At 49.0% G+C, this 20,638-nt stretch overlaps 1 long non-coding RNA gene across 1 annotated transcript; it reads right to left on the reverse strand.

Moving 5' to 3' along the window:
* Nucleotides 1–233: 233 nt before the first annotated feature.
* LOC142929756 (uncharacterized) lies at nucleotides 234–16,367 on the reverse strand. The gene is made up of 3 exons (XR_012945908.1): nucleotides 16,070–16,367; nucleotides 4,716–4,850; nucleotides 234–2,024 (listed from the first exon to the last, which is right to left on the reverse strand). It is a non-coding gene; the product is annotated as an uncharacterized LOC142929756 (long non-coding RNA).
* Between the last annotated feature and the right edge of the window lie 4,271 nt (nucleotides 16,368–20,638).

Genomic DNA, 20,638 nt, shown 5'->3' on the forward strand with positions numbered 1-20,638 from the left:
TCTGCGCTCAGCAGCCTCATAATAAACACATTGCAGGATCTCAGCAGTGCAATGCCTACCCAGTGCTCACTCAGAGACCCCCTGCCAGCCACCTGCGTAACAAATTTCTAAATCCCACTTTCATTGCTGCAAATATTCTAAACCAAGAAGTGATATATTTTATAGCGGTCGCTTGCCGAGCCGACTCGCTTGACCTTTCAGGGACTTCCTGTCTGGCATTCGGGGGAAATGTGCACAAGCATCATAACTGGGTCGCTCGCTCGAAACGATTGCAGTAAGTGTAGTCTGCTCTGATCCATTACAGAGATCGCCGTGTGATGGGAGGACCATGCCCAGCGTTCAAGAATTCTGCCGATCAAGGTCCTTCGCCGATAGCAATCTCATCGCCGCTCATCTCCTGACAACGTTTCCAGGTTTCTGCTTCGTATATAATAAACTCGCCGCATCCAAGCAACGGACGCCACGAATCGCAGCCGTTTGTACAGTGGGTTATTATTATATATTTTTGCCAGATATAGATGCATCCATAAAACATAGTCTAAATGCACCGTTAATGTGATCATAGAGCACGTCTCACCAATTACTGCTGCTTGTAATTCGGACGAAATTGTATAGGGCAGAAGGACACACGAACGACGCCTCTAAAATTCATACAACTCCATTAAGGTGAAGCGGCTGTGCGTGCGTCAATGCTTTTGGTTATTTAGAGGTTACAATTCGCCGTTAAATACCAACCAAGTTGGGCAGGAAACTGACCGGGGCTAGTCAAGTAACGACTACACCATCGGTGTATTAATTCGATCTCACGTGACGCGGTTGTTTTTGTCCAGATTTACGTTTGCTTCTTTGCTGCCATTTATTTATTCGGCTTTTCTCTCGTCGTTTTGTCGACCCAGGGGCAGGGTCACCTCTCGCAACCGAGACCCCATCCTGGTCGCTCGACGGCTAACGTGGTTAAGCAAAATAAACTTGAATTAGAATCAATCATCACCCTCACGATGCACGCGCGTGAGTTTTTTTTTTAAATAAAATTATATGCAAATGAGGTTGTATGGTGGTGGTGGCGCGGTGTCAGTGGGCTGGGTACCCGGCACTAAACGTGGTGAAGTATGGTCAAATACCCCCCCCTAATGCCCGATATGACGTGGAGAAAAAAAACCCTACAATCCAGCAGTGGACTAGCAAAGGGCTATAAACTAAACAATGTATTTACGTCAAGCGAGCACACAAAATTGTATAAAGACGAAAAATATGCAAATCAAACAAGACTGTCAAATTCAGACGGGCGAGAATTTGTTGTAGAATCAAATTGTTGAGGGCTCAGATGCCCCATGCCTCGTTATTGTATTTACTGATTATGCTTGTTCACCCAGGAAAGCGTTTGACTCAGCTTGCTTTGAAAACACGGCACAAAGCCGCTTTTAAACATAATCAAAACGAGCGAGCAATCTGCCATCCTGTGTCGACGCAAAAAGTCCGTTGATGTCCGCTAACAGCGGCTCATCGTCTGCCCGAGTGATGACCAATTCTGATAATTGGCTGCAATTTACCGGGTGGCTCAAATAGAGAGTTCCCTCAGGACCTGCATGCCCATTCAGCTCGGGTTGCCACCTCTGAGGTACAAAACGCCAGGACACAGCATCGGAAAACGAAAAAAGAATGCCTCACAAGACTGGAAGAGCGGAGAAGCGCAAGCAAAAGTTTTATTTGCCGTGAGTGGTGCATCATTATTATTATTATTACGCTACTGACAAAAAAACAGGGATTTTAACGTCCCGGGGACATTTACGGATTCCAGCTTCTTCAAAAAGAGGACAGTAGGCAATCGCTATGAGCAGCAAATGTCAGAACGATGGAGGTGAACGTTGCCACACTGGAGGGCGTCCATGCCTCAAGGCTGGGGGCCCAGTGCTCCGAGCCAGATGACGAGGCACGTCTGAAGGTCTTCAATACGTCTGAAGGTCTTCAATACGAGAGGCACCGCAACCCGCCGACGGCTGGGAGCCCAATTGATGGCTCTTAAGCTGGAGAAAATTAATTATGAATCGATACCTGCATGTACTTAAAAGGCAATTCATCCTAATTGGCTTCTCGTCAAATTATAGCGCGCCTCCCCAAGATGGCGCATCCTGCCTGGTGCAATGAAGTTTGTAAACCGCTTTTGCCGAAACGGATGCCACTTATCGTCAACCAGCCAATCGCGCTGGACTTTTTGACGGCCGAATTGCTGACGAATGGTCGAGTTGCTGATGATTGGTCGAGTTGCTGATGATTGGACGATTAGTCCATTGGGGATTAGTCGAGAGGCGTTCGATGTAAATTAGTCACAAAGCGTTTCAGAGATTAGACTTTTCTTGTATTATAGAGAAATATAATTGATCCCTTTGCTTGAAAATAGAGGACATCAATCAATTGACAATTCATAGAGATATGTGATTATCTCTGAACTAAGCATTGGAGGTGCATTTTTTTTATTGCATTCGCTTCACTTGAGATTTTTTTTCCCAGCTGAATGAAACGTGATATTTATATGTTTAAACTAAGATTCATAATGCATGCACACAATGTTATATGTATGGGGACTTTTTCTATTATGGGGTTATTAATCCAACGACTGTGGATTCGTTGCAGCAAAACAAAAAAAATGTATTCCAACAAAGCAAATCATGCAAGCCAGTTTCTTAGTGAACTAAATATTCTACTTGACCAGCCACGGGAAGCGGCTGAGACGCCACGTGTTTTACCAAATTATCACCTACAGCCATTCACGCATTCTCAGTGACCACCCAAAAAAAAACTGAAATCGCAGCCAAATTTTTTCAGTTGAACTTCGGCGGCGGTTCATTCAGCATCGCGTAAGCTCTCGACTCTGTGAGACGAATCTCTCTGATGTTTAAAAAAAAAAGCAACCTCCTCCCCGGTAAGACATCGCGTGCAACACGAGACCACACGGCGTGGCACTTATCTGCGCACTGCAACTGTTGGGACAGACAAATTGGCGTGCCGAGCGAACTTAGGGGATTAATGACATTTTGAGGTGAGGAATAAATGGGCCCCGTGCTCTAGTCTGGAGAAGCGCGTCAACTCCGTCCCACGGCAAATCCATCACGCGGGGTCGGGCTGCACGCTCCGTGCGAGCGGGACGCGCGGGGCGTTCGCTCTGGGTGGGGGTGGAAATGTTTGGAGCTGCATCCCAAAGTACAGACCCCCCCCCCCTCCGCGTGTTCAACGCGCGCGTTACTAATTTATGTGATTGGGGGGCAGCGGCTCTCTCGCTGTACCGCAATGGATCGCTCACTCCGCTGCTGGCGGGATTGAGCCTCCACTCGACAGAGCTCCAGAGGGCGAGAATATTTGGCCTCCGCTTCCACGCTGCACGGATGCTTTGTAAGCAGTGGGAGTAACCACACTTTCCCCCCCACTGCATGGGACTAACCACACTTTCCCCCCACTGCATGGGACCTGCCGATTAACTTGGTTGTTAGTCATTTATTAATAAATTGGCAAATTTGTTTGCGTTTCATTTGTTGATAGTTTTATGATCACAGATGGGTTAATTTGATTCAGGTCACGTGTGGTGGGGTAAAGTGTGGGTGCCCCCACCTTGTCCAACACGTCTGGCCAGTGTGCACGAGTCGGTCAAATGCCCTCTCAGAGGGGCTCTCAAAGCTCCCTCTCTTGGAGACCTTTCTGCCATCCGTGGCATGAACAAGTAATTATAGTGCTGTACCTTTAAATCACGTATTACATTTGGATCTGTTAACTATTGATAAGTAGGCATGCACGGATACATCAATCAACATTGATTCTTGCGCTTACGATGCATGAGGCGTATAAGAATGTATCCTTATATTTGATTCATGTGTGCTGTATGCAATTGGTTCACATAATAACCACACACTTCCAGCAGCAAGACAGTCAACCCGTATTTTATCTGGACTGGAATATAATTCATGCTCGGTGACTCGACACATATAAATTAAAGTTCGGCTGAAATAAATTACCTTGCAGCCACGAGAATTGACAGACTGGGCACGGACACGAAACTGTGACACCACCAACACGAACTGTGACACCACCAACGCGAACTGTGACACCACCAACGCGAACTGTGACACCACCAACACGAACTGTGACACCACCAACACGAACTGTGACACCACCAACACGAACTGTGACACCACCAACACGAACTGTGACACCACCAACACGAACTGTGACACCACCAACACGAACTGTGACACCACCAACACGAACTGTGACACCACCAACACGAACTGTGACACCACCAACACGAACTGTGACACCACCAACACGAACTGTGACACCACCAACACGAACTGTGACAATTCATCGTGCTCGTTGGTTCTTTCGGTAAAGTCACGTATGTAGAAATAAAGCAACACGAGCAATCTTCATCAGGTGGAACAACCACAGCAGCATTTTCTTGCTGTGGTTGTTTTTACCTGATGAGGATTGCTTGTGTTGCGATCGAAACGTCGTGATTTGTATTATTTTATTTCTACCCACGTGGCTTTACCGAAAGAACCAAACAGTGTGGATTCCTGCAGTCACGAAAGCTTCAAATCAAGATTTAATTCATCGTGCGGCAAGGGCAGCCGATCGCTGTGTGACTTTTGCAGTACACGGTGTCGCTCATTCTTTATTTGTAGACTGCACAGTCACAGAAAGCAGTGCCATTGACGTGTTGTCACCTCCGGTGTTGACGGTGTCTCCTCTGGCAGATGCAATCCGTGTCCGAGACACGCGCTCTCCGATGTGCGTAGTCGGGTCGTATCGCGTGCTGTTTGGCGTGACGTCCGACGTTTCGCTCCACGTGCTGGGAGCTTCTTCAGGGATTGAGCAATATCATGTGAAATATTAAATTTAGCCGCCTACAACTGACCAATGAGTTTTATCGTGAGAACTCGGTTTAGACTACGGCATCGATTTTACAATGAGGCTGGCAGCGGTGGTGCAGTGGTTAGAGCACTGCGCTATGAGCCGATGTTAGATTCCTGGTGGCGGCAAGCATCAGTAACGAGTGCACATTCTGAACTGGTCTTGGACCGCCCTCCCCAGCCCACTTCATCCCACACGGACCAACTTGGTGAAGTATGGTTAAGCAACCTCCATATCCGAGACGACTTTGATTGACAACGGGCAGAGATATGTTTGTGTAACAATGCCACTTAACATGACCTGTAATAGTGGTACGGGTAGATCGTGGCGTTTGAATTGACCACATCTCCTAGGTCCGATGGTCCCGGAGATCGGACGAGGGGCATGGCGGTGCCAACAGAGAGCCGTTCAGCTGGAGATGCCGTCTGCAGGCGAAGGCGCCATTCGCAAGTTTCCTCGGCAAACACTCCATCGCGCAGACACTGCAGCTGTCTCACAATTATGATTACCCCGTTCCTTAACAAGTCCCGCTAGATGTCCCTTTCGCGCTAATCGCTAACGTTGCAGTAATCAAGCATCAAATACCTGCACTGTAGTAGATTATTTGCAGAGAGATATTATTATTATTATTCCCACAGAGGCATTAACATTTAAAGTCACACATCTGGATGCAGCATGGCGAGTTTTAAAAGGGAAAGATAAAGGTGCAGCTCTGCTCTCGCCACTGGGAGTGGAATTACCCCTCCAGTAAATAGAGCTCAAGGGTATTCCTATAGGGAGCGGATTATGGCCTCTGGACAGTATTTGGCCTACTCGTCCAGGCCACACGGTCAAATGGTCCTGCCGCTTTACAGCTGCATGGGAGCCCCAATCTTCGTTCAACCCCGGTCGGCTCTCGCTTCATTCGCAGCTCGCGTGACCCAGTCGAAGGCGCAGGGAAGACCACTTCATCTCAAACGCTTCCCACTCGGGTTCTTAATAAAGGAATTCACTCAATCATTCGGATCGGCTGCAAAATGCTCACTGCACGATTACACGAAGAGAGTGCTTCCAGCCTAAGTCCGGGCAAGAAGATTGTCGCCTCATCCCAACGGTGGTAATCCAATTCTCACTTTCTTAATGGAACTTCGGGAGAGGAAAAAAAATCGCTCTTGCCAGCTTTTCGGAAATCATGGGACAATGCAGCATTGATTGTAAGATAAGGGACAGTTATCACCTTCTCCCAGCTCAAGACGCGTCTCGTGGGATCGGATGGCCAGCTATGGCCAGAGGTCACATTGGGTCGGCTGAAGGATTGCTCTTCGCTGCGGCAATCTGCAGGGAACGCGGCAGATACCGCGGTAACATTATCTCCGAGATGCAGGGCCTCGAGTGAGATGTCACGCGACAAGGAGTGTTGGGACGACACTCGGGAGAGATGCGAAGCCGTTCGTGAGCCCCTCGGAGGAAGAGGGGGGGGGGGGGCGTTGCGCGCTCGGGGGCGCAAGGGGGTGGGGGGAGGCGTCGTGCGATCGCGGGTTTTGGGGGGGGGGGTTGGGGTGTCGCGCGCTCGGGGATGTGGAAGGGGGCGGGGGGGGGTGCTGGGGGGGGGGTGTCGCGTGCTCGTGAAACGTTTAACCCCGCGTTGTGTTTCTCTCTGTCGTGTTATTGACGAAGGCGGCGACCACCACCGCGACAGCCCCGCCAATGTCCATCGCGGTAACTGAGCACCGTCACTGGGACGGATGACAGCGGACGCGTGAACGAATGAGCGTTTCCCCGTTTGACACCGCTTGCCGCAACGGCACTCAATCTCGCAAGGTTCTCATCGCATTCGAGGTGCTGCTCTACAACAAGGGTAACAAATAGAACCGACAACGGGGCGAGGAAATCGCCTCGGCGTGCAGGTGTCGCATGGATTAATAACTTCGCAGGATCGCGAGAGGTGGAGGCTGCTTTGGGGAGGCCTTCATCCAGCAGTGGATTGACCATGGCTGCCGATAATGATTTGTAGAGCACGGTACCGAGAATCGGCGCGCATTGTGCTGTCACGGGCAGATGGACATCTCCCGGATATCTGTGACAAAGGGCTTCATAGCTCATCGGATGCTGCCAGTATATACATAATGAATAGCTTTCTGAGATATCTCCAGCCATACCGGGACGCTTCATAGGAGGTTCACTCCGTGCGAACAGTCACACTCGAACCGACGGCAGGAGATCACCATGAACACTGCAGTTGAACTCGACAGCCACACACCTCGTGTGTATAACCTACGATAAGTGTCGGGTTATAGCAGCAACCTTAATAACTAGAAAGTTCGCTTGATTGAACAAATGCTGCTTGATAATGTTTGGTCTGGGAAGCCAATATGCCGATGGATTTACAATGTTGAGTTTGTGAGGAGACCAAAGATAATATTATTATTGAAAATATAACTTGAAAATATAACTTGAAAATAAAATATACAGTACATTTACATGTGCGTACAGCCTTCTCGCCCCCCCCCCCCCCCACGTTGTGTGGTTCGTGGGGGTTATTTGAGCATACTTCACCACACTGGCCAGCGCACGTTGCCGAAACATTCCCACGAATGACTTCAACTTCGCGCGCACAAACCGCATCCCGATTACGTCGCGGCAGTGCGCGTGGCTCGCAGAGTTCAAAGTTCAAATCCCAGTCGCAGTGGGGGGTGGGGGGTCAACTCAGCCCATTATCCCTCCAAGGAAGACAATTGCTACCAGCATGCAGAAAAATGAATGGTGGTTGACCTATGAGAAGATTCGCAGCCACCATAGGAATGTGGAATTTCCACCACTGGCGTGGGTCTCTAAACAGCCCAGTGCTTAATTGAGCGGGAATCCACCACAATTGGCATGGATAGAGAAGTTTGTTGGGCTCCAAATGATCATGAACCCTAATTAACCCAAAAAAATTAACCCTAATTAACTACAATAATATGTATTGGTCGGCCTAATTGTATTGAACCGATCTCATGGTCCAGTGGTCTATGTGATCGCACAGTAATGAGGTTATGGATGTTTATAAGCCCACTAATAAAGATATAGTTGCGTATTAATGAGGAAAATACCCACTTTACATACATCAGGGCTTAATTTCAGCCAGAGCTGTCCGGGGCTGAGCTCCAGAAAATACCCCCCCCCCCAACCCCAGCTGTCAACGGAGGACAGGGTCTGGGGGGGGGGGGTGGTCGGTCTTGAAAAATATTCTGACGATAATTGAATTCCTGTTCAAGCGTCGCCACCGGATTGGATTTTTTTTACAACTATTGGCACCCTTGGCGCCAACAAATCTACTCAAATTGAAAGACACTTGGCAATCATGGCTCCCTACTACGGTACTGCAAAACGTCGGCAGGACCCCTGCTGAAAGCACATGCAGGCCTGGGACTCGGTGAGGCTTCCTTGGGCAAACAAGCGGCCTGAAAACAAACCCACGGACGAGAGTAACGAGATGCCGTGACCACCATGCGCCGCTGATGCAGATGCAGAGCAACCACAATTTCACATTCAGCTGGTCACGCCAGACAACCGCATCAGGAACAGCGGAGTTTGTCGCCGTGATGTCTCCTTCGTATTTGTGGATTGGGCATTGCATCATTATATGTTGTGTGGTTTGTTCTGGATGGCAAGTCACACATTGGAGAGTTTACCATTTGTGCATTAGGTATCCGCATCTGCCATGGTTGGTATGAATGCGGTACGGATGCGGATTAGGGTGGACCATGCGCTTGGTGGAAGATCCAAAACAGGCATTTTCTACGTTGGGTCTTTCACAAGGAGTTTGTTCTTGATTAGGTGCTTTCGTGACTGCAGGAATTACTCACAAGGAGTTTGTTTGCGACTTCTTTTGAACTCCATTCAGCTCCGTGTCCCATTGTGATCGCAGCAGCGGCGTTCACAATGGGACATAGACCGCGAGCGCTGCGGAGCGCGGCGCTTGCTGCGACAGAAGCCGAGGTGCGTTTTGATGGAGACGCGGACTGCGTGGGAGGGAGGGGGCCCCGCGCGGGCGACCTCGTGCCCAGGAGAGGCGGACGCTGTGAAGCAACTCCATTAACCCGACGTCTGCCAGGAACAGGGGGGCTGCTCTCGGGTCGCCGTGGCGGACAGATGGACCCAGAGAGAGGAGGAGGGAGGGGAAGGAGAGACGCGTCGAGGCGGATTGTCCCGTCCCTGGATGTCCCTGGCTGCCAAGACCGATGATGGCCGCTCGCCGCCTTGCAACATGCGTCTCGAAAGGTGGAATCAACGATATCAAGCGTGGGCCATCTGCTCTGGCTCGCTCCACTCATGCAACCAATTCGGTGCAATTTATTTGAGCGGGAGGAAAGCCTCGCCCCGAGGCATGAGACTGCTTCAGCAGCAGGCAGCACAGGGATATTTGTTCAGTTCTTTAAAAGTCAAGAAAGGTGCTGCTCCAAAACGTCTTCCTCACGCCACCGCTGCTGGCAGTGGGACCCCCTTCTACAGCGAGCTCTATGGACCCCCCCCCCCCCCCCCCATCGTGGAGAGTACGTTGGCCTACTCTTTCATGATGGCCAGACGTCTTGGAAGAGGTGGCCGTACCCAACTTTGCCGCACCACACGCGACCTACTAATCAACTAAGTGCAATCGGGTACCTATTTATTTATACTGCCATTTAAGAAACTTTCGCTATCGCCGGGAGGGCGGATCAAACGAGCGTCCTCTGGATTGCAAGGCCGCCTTGCTAACCATCATCATTATGGCAGCAACCCCTGAATCAATACGACGTCATGTATCCGTGTTGGAAAGCCTCACTCCAGTCGCGTCCAGCATCGGAGTGTTTGTGCAGTTTCTAAAGGAGGGCTTTGTTTTTTACGTGCGAGGGAGCTGCTGATGCTGCTCCAGCAGCAGCAAGAGCAGCGCCTGCCCCTTGTAGGTGGTTTGTCGCGCTGGTTGTGCTCTCGTACGTGTGCTCGGGTCGTACCGCGGCGTCCTATGGCACGATGTCCGACGTTTCGCTCCCGAAAACGGAATTTCAATTCCCGAAGTTCCAATATCACGCGGGGAGAAAAGCGTTGGGCATCACGCAGAACGACACGAGGTGCCGCCTGAACGCGCGTGGGAGAATACAAACCCAAGCGCGCCCGGCAAAAACACGAAACAATCCACTCGCTCCGGATTTGTCCTGTTTCTTACCGCCCGCGCACACGCGGTGACCACCGACTGTGTGCGGTGAAATGACACGGTGTGGAGTAACAAGGGGACGATGTCCCGCGGAGTCGTTGGGAAATCGAGGCGCGGATTTACAGCTGCTGCAGAGCTCTCCAAGGGTCAAGGGTTCGGGGAAGAGCACGCGGGGAGCACGCGGGGAGCACGCGGGGAGCACTCAAGAGCCACTCGGCCGCGTTCCGTTTGGAGCCGACTTCATTTCCAACATTGAGGAGTCCCAGCGAGCGGTATTCCAAGGGAATAAACGAAGAGGCCGTTGGTGTTGGCGTGACGGTGGGCACGGCGACTCCCCCCATCCCCCCTCTGCCCCCTCCCCCTGGTCGCTGGGTCGTCGTGGGGCAGGGGTCGCATGACACGAGGAGGGCGACTTAAGAACGCCTCCTCTGCCCATTGCTACGGCAACACAAACATATTCCAAGGTGGAAATTAAAATGAAGTTAAATATTCATAGCATTGGAGCTATTAAGCCACCAGAAGCACTCATCAAAGCTTCAAAGCAAAACATATTCTTCAAAGAACATGGTAATTAGATGTTTTGTGGATGAACAAAACACGCATTATGTTACAAAGTTATTAGCAGTAAATACACGGCTCTCTTAATATCCATTTCCACACTCACGTTGGTACATTTGGTACGCGCAAAAAGACAACGTCTGTAGAAACCCTGGTGAAAAAAATATACCGCGCACGATCACTGCCATCAAGTCACCGCGACACATTCTTATTTACTCAGCAAAGCATCGCCGAGTCTCAAGACTCTCTCACAAGTGTCCTGAAGTGGGATGTTTGGCCCATTTCATATTGACGAATGCTGTGCCAGGTGGGAGGAAACTGGAGTAAGGAGGCGACAATCCATGCACGCGAGGAGAAAACGACGCTTGCGAGGTCCTCGCGGGCGAGGTTCGAGACGATTCTCTCTGCTCATGGACACTTCGCAGCGCAGCGGGTTTGGGAGTTTCACAAATCTTTACGTGATCCATCAACCCTCATTTGGTTCACTCATTTGATGTCAGTTATCCAAATGTGAAATTCCATCGCTTCGCTAATGCTCTCGACTACTCTGCTCCCATCTAACGCACACTTTGATCATGAGCGGTCGAGTCTTTGTGATAACTTCACCTGCAATTACATTTGACTCATATCCCCGTGTTTGCACATCAGTACAATATTCCGTTTCACATTTCTTTCCAATATAACTTTAATTTGTGATTGTACCATCAATCTAATAAGAATCTGCCAGAATCAACTTAACTACTGGTAATTTATAACACTAACAATTTTTTAATATTTTGAAATTTACCTATTTTCAATGAGAAAACGTGGTGTGCATTTGTGTCATTCCTTCACGTAAAGTCTTGGACACAAAAGCAAAGTTTGTGGGGAATAATAGCCATTTTCTACTTTTTAGGCATGAGCAATTACAAAATAACACTTACTACCCAGGGATAAAAATCGTGTTACATAGTGTAATTTAACATCAATTAACGTTTGTGAAATATTTTCGATTTTTCATGTGAGAGCTGTTTTTTTATTCCGAATTCTGTTTGCCTCATTGCTGTTTATTCGTTTTGCTTTCGTCGTTTTGCTGACCCAGGCGAGTCTTGTAAATTATATTCAGTACCCTCCTTATCTCTTGGGTTCCCATCTGTTTGCAATTACAGTGAGGGAAAAAAGTATTGGATCCCCTGCTGATTTTGTACGTTTGCCCACTGACGAAGAAATGATCAATCTATAATTTTAATGGTAGGTTTATTTGAACAGTGAGAGACAGAATAACAACAAAAAAAATCCAGAAAAACGCATGTCAAAATGTTATAAATTGATTTGCATTTTAATGAGGGAAATAAGTATTTGACCCCTCTGCAAAATATGACTTAGTACTTGGTGGCAAAACCCTTGTTGGCAATCACAGAGGTCAGACGTTTCTTGTAGTTGGCCAGCAGGTTTGCACACATCTCAGGAGGGATTTTGTCCCACTCCTCTTTGCAGATCTTCTCCAAGTCATTAAGGTTTTAGAGGCTGACGTTTGGAAACTCGAACCTTCACGTCCCTCGACATATTTTCTATGGGATTAAGGTCTGGAGACTGACTAGGCCACTCCAGGACCTTAATGTGCTTCTTCTTGAGCCACTCCTTTGTTGCCTTGGCCGTGTATTTTGGGTCATTGTCATGCAGGAATACCCATCCACGACCTATTATCAATGCCTTGGCTGAGGGAAGGAGGTTCTCACCCAAGATTTGACGGTACATGGCCCCGTCCATCGTCCCTTGGATGCGGTGAAGTTGTCCTGTCCCCTTAGCAGAAAAACACCCCCAAAGCATAATGTTTCCATCTCCATGTTTGACGGTGGGGATGGTGTTCTTGGGGTCATAGGCAGCATTCCTCCTCCTCCAAACACAGCGAGTTGAGTTGATGCCAAAGAGCTCCATTTTGGTGTCATCTGACCACAACACTTTCACCCAGTTGTCCTCTGAATCATTCAGATGTTCATTGGCAAACTTCAGACGGGCATGTATATGTGCTTTCTTGAGCAGGGGGACCTTGCGGGCGCTGCAGGATTTCAGTCCTTCACGGCGTAGTGTGTTACGAATTGTTTTCTTGGTGGCTATGGTCCCAGCTGCCTTGAGATCATTGACAAGATCCTCCCGTGTAGTTCTGGGCTGATTCCTCACCGTTCTCATGATCATTGCAACTCCACGAGGTGAGATCTTACATGGAGCCCCAGGCTGAGGGAGATTGACAGTTCTTTTGTGTTTCTTCGATTTGCGAATAATCGCACCAACTGTTGTCACCTTCTCACCAAGCTGCTTGGCAATGGTCTTGTAGCCCATTCCAGCCTTGTGTAGGTCTACAATCTTGTCCCTGACATCCTTGGAGAGCTCTTTGGTCTTGGCCATGGTGGAGAGTTTGGAATCTGATTGATTGATTGCTTCTGTGGACAGGTGTCTTTTATACAGGTAACAAGCTGAGATTAGGAGCACTCCCTTTAAGAGTGTGCTCCTAATCACAGCTCGTTACCTGTATAAAAGACACCTGGGAGCCAGAAATCATTCTTATTGAGAGGGGGTCAAATACTTATTTCCCTCATTAAAATGCAAATCAATTTATAACATTTTTGACATGCGTTTTTTTGGATTGTTTTGTTGTTATTCTGTCTCTCACTGTTCAAATAAACCTGCCATTAAAATTATAGACTGATCATTTCTTTGTCAGTGGGCAAACATACAAAATCAGCAGGGGATCAAATACTTTTTTTCCCTCACTGTAGTACGGTTGGCTACGTACGGTGCGAAAGGTCTACATAGATGCACAATTCATATTGGTTGCACAAAATCTACTTTAAACCCTCGCCTCGCAAGCGATGGATCACAGGCACGTGACCTGCAAACATCATGAACACCGATCCCTCTCTCCCCAAATCCTTCCGTCTTCCCTCTGCTCCTCATTCCAAGCGAAGCATCTGGCCACGGAGGCGAGATGTTATTTGCCTCGCCTGGTATGCAGGAGATCATGGGTTCGATCCCGACTGTGACGCCTGCTGTTTTTTTTTAGAATTTCCATGCTCTCCCCGTGGTGGCGTTGATTTTTCTCTGGGTCCTCCGGTTTTTCCCTCCACGTTATACATTTCCACGTGATAAGCCACTTCGTTGAGCTATCATTTGTGACCAGGTCGTGCTTCTTTAAAAAAGCTACATAGCTCAGTGGGCCTTACCTGGAAAACATTTTTGTTTAGTTTTTGTTTGTCAATGGTAACAGGGGAATGGCTTTTGTTGCAAGACTGGCTTTCAAGAGAGCCCAATGAATCGTGTGTTCGTTCTTCATCTCTCATTAGTTCGCTCTGCGAGGGCAAATATTGGAAAACCAATATCACAGCAAGAAATGCCCGATGGGGAGAAATCAGATCAATGAAAGCAGGACCAGCCAATTGCGAATGCTCAACGATTTCACGAATAAATAAATATTACAAAAAGGTGAAAACCAAAACAGCCTTGATCACCGACTGCATAAAATATATCTTGGCCACGTGACCTCAATCCAGTTACTTTCCTTTTTGTGTTTCTTACTGTTACGTATCTATATATATTGTTATGCAAGTAAGATTCAAACGAAGAACACGAGATAGACAGAAGTGGTTTTCTGTTCGGACCTTTCACCTCTCTCCTCTCCCGGTGCCCCCCCTCCCCCACCAGGCAAGGAGGTCAGAGATGAAGCAGCGCAAGCCGCATCAATATTCCGTTCTCTCTTCTGACTCAATAAACCTTCTCTTTATCACGAACGCGCTGACCATTTCACAAATGACTCTGGCAGCAGTAATGCATCCTTGCTACGCCCGTCGGGGAGCGGATAACGGGGAATGAGCCCGGCGATCCCCTTGGGGGGAGGGGGGGGTCAACGCAATTTTGTGTCCGCTAGTGCAGCTTCCTCACCTCCACTCGCAGCTGTAAGGTTCACCAGGACACGGCGCAACTTTTAAAAGATTGAAATTGGAAAAAAAATTACGCCACTCGGTTCGCTGGCACGCGCGGACACGGTCCAATAACAGCAAAAGCAGAGCATAAAATACGGGGAGAAGATTAAGCTCGTACCTATTGAGCAACGACTCAGCGGTTAGTACAATGCACGATGAATTTCGGCACCCAAGTTTGATTCCCGGCCACGGCCAACGTTGGTGCCGAGTGACATCTGAACCGGTCCTGGGTCCCGCACTTCCCCTACACAAGCCTCGTGGCTGACAGTCAGCAGTGGATTGACAAAAAGCTGCAATTTATGCCTATTCAAATTGATGAAACGGATATCAGCCCGTTAAATAATAATAATGCAACTAGCTTAGAGAGTGCACTGAACGCTCTGGGAAAGGCTACAAAGGGCAAGTTATTTTTATATGCCTAGTTTTATCAAAATTATAATAAAACGGCATCTATTTAATTTTATACTCAATCGCACGGTTAGCAGCGAGTGAAATAATTTGATGCCAGATTTCCAGTTTGCGGTTTTTTAACGTTATCCAACTATGCCATTTGTATACATGTTATCGCAGCGGATCGTTCGCGATTTTTTGTGTTAATAGGTGAAGCCGCAGCTACAATTTCTCCTACGCCACTGCGAGCGGAAACGGCTCGACTCGAGCGAATTCTTCACATTGACGAGACATCTTGGAAGAGGTGGGCGTACCCACACTTTACCCCACCACATAGGACATATCGAATGACCCAACTGTGAGTATACACATTTATACTGCTGGGCGGACAGAGGTGGGATGGGTGGGAAGAGATGGAAGGAGCTTGACCAATTGTTTAAACTGCCATACCGGAAAATGTAATCGAACCGACAATCTCTGATTGCAAGTACAGTGTGCCGACCACAATAACACACGATAGATGCGCTCTCAGCTGATAGTCAACAGGCAGCAAACAACACTTCCCCTCCCCTGTGGATTCCATGAATTGTCACAAATTTGAGGGTTACAATTTGATTCGGAAACCAATTCTTTACCCCCCCCCCCCCATCGTAGTGATTGTGGCAGCATGTAGTGGCAGCAGGGGTTACGTGAACCAATTTTATACAAGCCACGTTGAAGTATTTTTGTCAATCCACTGCTGAAGGCCACTCCACGCCATCGAGAGGATGAGCTTGCTTGAACATAAAAACGACACTTTTTATTTTACCAGGTAAGACCAACCGAGCTATGTAGCCCTTTCTCAAAAGCGACTTGGTCCCAATTGATAGCTCAACGAAGTGGCTTATCACGTGGAAATCTATAGCAGCCAAATAGCCTAAACACATGTCTCTAAATATAGGGAAAACTAGAGGACCCGGAGGAACATCCACGCGACCACGGGAAGATGCAAACTCCAATTATACAGGCGTCATGGTCGGGATAAAACCCACGACCTCCTGTATCTACCAGGCGAGGTAGTCAACGTCGCGCCTCGCCAGTTACTGCCCAAGAATTGCCCACACGGTCTCACCGAAGTCTGTTTCAGTTCCATTTCCAGCTTCCCCCCACCTGCTCCCGCGGATCCTGGAATCTCAATCTATAATCAGCCCCGGCTCTTGCCCCTACTACTGGTTGCGATGAATATTTAAAACTGCCAAAAATGTGTTCGCTCATCCACGCATTGCCGGGTCTTTTTATGTTGCAGAGCCAAAACCATTCAACCATTGGGGTGGTGTCTTGATCATCTACCCTCCCCCCCCACCTCAATGATTTCACCTGTGCTCCCATTGCATGTAACCCCCTCCAGGCCAATCAGTATCGGTGATTGTCTTTGCTGATCACCCCCTGCTCCCTCTCACAACCGGTTTCAAGACCGGTTCTTACTGCGTCTCAGCTGCATACTGCATTCCTACAGCGGGTATAACGAAAGCCGCCCAATTACCACCCCGCCTATCCAGCTTCACCAATTAATATAGCAGTGTATTATTATGCACGTTCGCCAAGGAAAGTCTCACGAATATTTTCAGAAGAGCCCTGTCAAATTTTCGCAGTCGGGGGTGATGAAGAATTTTAATTGCGTAATTTATAGGTGAATATCTTTTTTTTCAAATTTGCTAAATGTGGACCATGTGCCTTGACCTATGTTGCCACACTGATAACCATGTAGCCAGGAAACCTACCACTACACGAAACTACCAAAACTCAGAGGGTAAGATGAAGATAAGGGAAATGAAAGGAAAATATTATACTTGTGTTAAAAATATGCTGCATAGGCTAAGATTGAAAAGCCCAAGCCCAAGAGATGTGTTGTCGTGTCCCAGTGTCAACCCACGAGACCAACTCCACCTGTGCGCTACCACCGTGCGGAATCATCAATGTGAATCGATGATACAATGCTTAGCTTGCTCCTCAAGTCAGGAGTAACTTGTGCAGCAATGCGTGCTTGTAGGAGATGATTGGAAGATCCGAATAACAGCTGCGAGTTCAACTCGCTCGGCTTGCATCATCACTCAGCCACTTTGTTCGCTTTGGTTGAGCGGACAGGCGCCGAGCTCTGCGCTGTCACGGAGGACGCCACTCCACGTGCGGCTCCCGCCGTCATCCTCAACAACACGACGAGCAATCCTGGAGCTCGATTCGCAACACACGAACCCCCGTGGTGTTTGGGCGCGTCAGCACGTCACGATGCCTCCAGATAATGCTTCCTTTCGAGCGTGCGTCCTCCTCATCTCTGCGCCGCACAAGCAACGTCGGTCTCGACGGCGCAGGGAGCGAGTGGTAACATAATTTACGGAGTCTGATAATGATGATGGTTGTTGTTGTTGGTGGTGGTGGTTGTTGGCGTGGCAGTGACTGAGTGAAGTTTGAGCAGAGAGCGCGTGAAGGACGAAATCGTTTGAGTAATTCGCGTGTCGAGGTGCCCCGAGCAGGCGGGTCACGACGCACAGATTCAGCAACTAAACCCAATTCCTATCCTCGCGGTTCGAGACAAATGCGCAGTCCTGAAATTCCTCGCTCGCGCCACTGCTGGCAGAAGAGCCCCCGCAAAAGGGCAGCGATTGAGAGCCCGTCTCGACTCTAGGAGGTTGAATATTGCGTGTGAATGGATGATTTACGATGTACACAAATCCTCTCAGCTCGTATGCGGGTTGGGCAAAGCGAGCAAACAAAACTGCACAAACAAGAACGAAGATAAACTACACTCGAGATAAAAAAACACACGAGAGATTATATATATTTAACATTAAGCCAAACGTTGTTCATCTATCGTCAAGTTTCGAGGAGGCGATATCAGGAGACGATGTCAGGGGGCGATGTCAGGGACGATGTCAGAGACGATGTCAGGGGACGATGTCAGGGACGATGTCAGGGGACGATGTCAGGGGACAATGTCAGAGACGATGTCAGGGGGCGATGTCAGGGACAATGTCAGGAGACGATGTCAGGGGACGATGTCAGGGACGATGTCAGGGACGATGTCAGGGGACAATGTCAGGGACAATGTCAGGGGACGATGTCAGGGGACGATGTCAGGGGACGATGTCAGGGACGATGTTAGGGGACAATGTCAGGGGACGATGTCAGAGAAAATGTCAGGGGACGATGTCAGGGGACGATGTCAGGGGACGATGTCAGGGGACGATGTCAGGGACGATGTCAGAGACGATGTCAGGGGACGATGTCAGGGGACGATGTCAGGGACGATGTCAGAGACGATGTCAGGGGGCGATGTCAGGGGGCGATGTCAGGGGACAATGTCAGGGGACGATGTCAGGGACAATGTCAGGGGACGATGTTAGAGACGATGTCAGGGGGCGATGTCAGGGGACGATGTCAGAAACGATGTCAGGGGACGATGTCAGGGGGCGATGTCAGGGGACGATGTCAGGGGACGATGTCAGGGACAATGTCAGGGGACGATGTCAGAGACGATGTCAGGGGGCGATGTCAGGGGACGATGTCAGAGACGATGTCAGGGACGATGTCAGGGGGCGATGTCAGGGGACGATGTCAGGGGGCGATGTCAGGGGACGATGTCAGAGACGATGTCAGGGGGCGATGTCAGGGGACGATGTCAGAGACGATGTCAGGGGGCGATGTCAGGGTACGTCAAGAAAACGTCGCCCCCCCCCCTCTCCACCACCTCCCGACTGCCGCTTGCCTACTCGTTTATTTTCCTTCCATCGCAAATTGGACGCCTACTTCTTTTTTCCGTTAATAACTTCAAATAGACGTTCTATTAAACAATGAAGATCTCGGCGGTGGCTATTTCGGCGGCGTTTTGTAACGTTGGCAGCACGATCGACCTTGCGAGGCGACAGCTTTGAGCGCGTGGCGCACGCAGGAGGCGGCGGCGGCGGCGGCGGCGTCCTGCAACTCACGGCCGGCTGCCTGGTGGGGGCATCACCGACACCGTCAACGCCGATGCTGAGTGACACACAAATTAGGCCTCATTGCAATTCACGACGACAGCTCCGTGAACAAGGGGAGTGGACCCCCTCTCGTTTTATGCATCGGGTTTTTGCGTTAATAAAGCGCGACCGGCCTGCATTAGATTAGGGGCTCGTTTAGCATATTATAATTCCATCAATTAACGCAAGCGTTATTGTTTGTTACCGCAGCCACATTTATCCGTGAAAAGTGTGCGTAAAAGCATTCGTCAAACATACACGAAAGAGGTGGCAGGGATTTTTTGAGAGCAGTTGACATTTTCCGCAACCAGCGTTACGAAAAACGGGTGCGTGATCAACCTCAGCGTGATCACTACGACCACCATCATCGTCACAACCCCATCACTATCCCCACTGCCATCATTACCATCATAACCACCACCACCACCAAAATCAGATATAACACCAGCCCCATCACAATGGGACATAACACCACTATAACCCATCACCACCAGCCTGCAGTCATATTCGTTCCAAATTGTAATTCAGAAAACTTCTTCTGAAGAAGAATAAGCAACATCCACACATTATCGGTGCAGCATCCTCCTACCCTTACATCTCTGGTCGTGTCAGCCCCTGAGATGAACGTACACGGAGTGAGAGCCACTTCTGGTGAATCAGTAGCCAAAGAAAACGATCCCTGACCTTCGAAACGGCCTTTCAATGGGCAGCACATGGGCAGGTTCACACGAGTAGCCTGAGAACCCCGTTTTAGAAGAGCTCTTCCAGCCAAAGAGATGAGAATTCGCCTCTTCCAGCAGTAGAGGCGACGAGACGGCCTCCACCTTGAGGAGACGCCATCTGCCAATCCCCCAACTTCACCAGAAGATGTTGTCAATCACCTGGAGAACCAGAAGATTCTGTTAACTACCTGGAGAACCAGAAGATTCTGTCAACCACCTGGAGAACCAGAAGATTCTGTCAACCACCTGGAGAAGTCCAGAAGATTCTGTCAACCACCTGGAGAAGTCCAGAAGATGCTGTCAACCACCTGGAGAAGTCCAGAGACCGGTGTGGAGGAGAAACTCCGACTACAGCTTGGGGTCATTAGCACAGACGACTTGGGGAGCACTGCTGCAGACTTTGTTGTATTGTGTGTTGTTGTAACGTTCTGACCCGCCCCTACCAGACATCTGGAAAACAACTTTATAGCTCGTGGGATTTCTCCAGTGTCAATATTTTGTTTCTTAATACGTTAAGGCCTGTGACTCGTGTACAGTCCTCACTCTTGCTTGGAACACCTCGTCAGTCTGGTTCTACCTGGAGTTACCTGAACAATGTTGCCTTGGCAGTGTCTGGGGATACCTGGATAGTAAATTATATTATTTAAACTATTTTGATTTTACCAGGTAAGAAGGCCCACCGAGCTATGTAGCTCTTTTTCAAAAGCGACCTGGCCACAAATGATAGTTCAACTAAGTGGCTTATTATGCGGACATTGTACAGCAGCCACATTCTCTAAACCCTTGCTTCAGTGTCATGAGTTACCTGGACAGTGCTGCCTGGTCAGTGTCTGGAGATACCCAGAGTTCCTGCGAACCTACGAACTCGCCTGTGATTTGCGACCAGTCCTACAGCCAACCCTACGACCTCGTTAAGGCTGCCTAGATCCTGAGAATGAATCAGAGCAAGCCGTTAAACAAAAGCGA

This window comes from Petromyzon marinus, chromosome 34, assembly GCF_048934315.1.
Source record: "Petromyzon marinus isolate PM22_M1 ecotype Great Lakes invasive population chromosome 34, UKy_Petmar_22M1.pri1.0, whole genome shotgun sequence".
Lineage (NCBI taxonomy): Eukaryota > Metazoa > Chordata > Hyperoartia > Petromyzontiformes > Petromyzontidae > Petromyzon > Petromyzon marinus.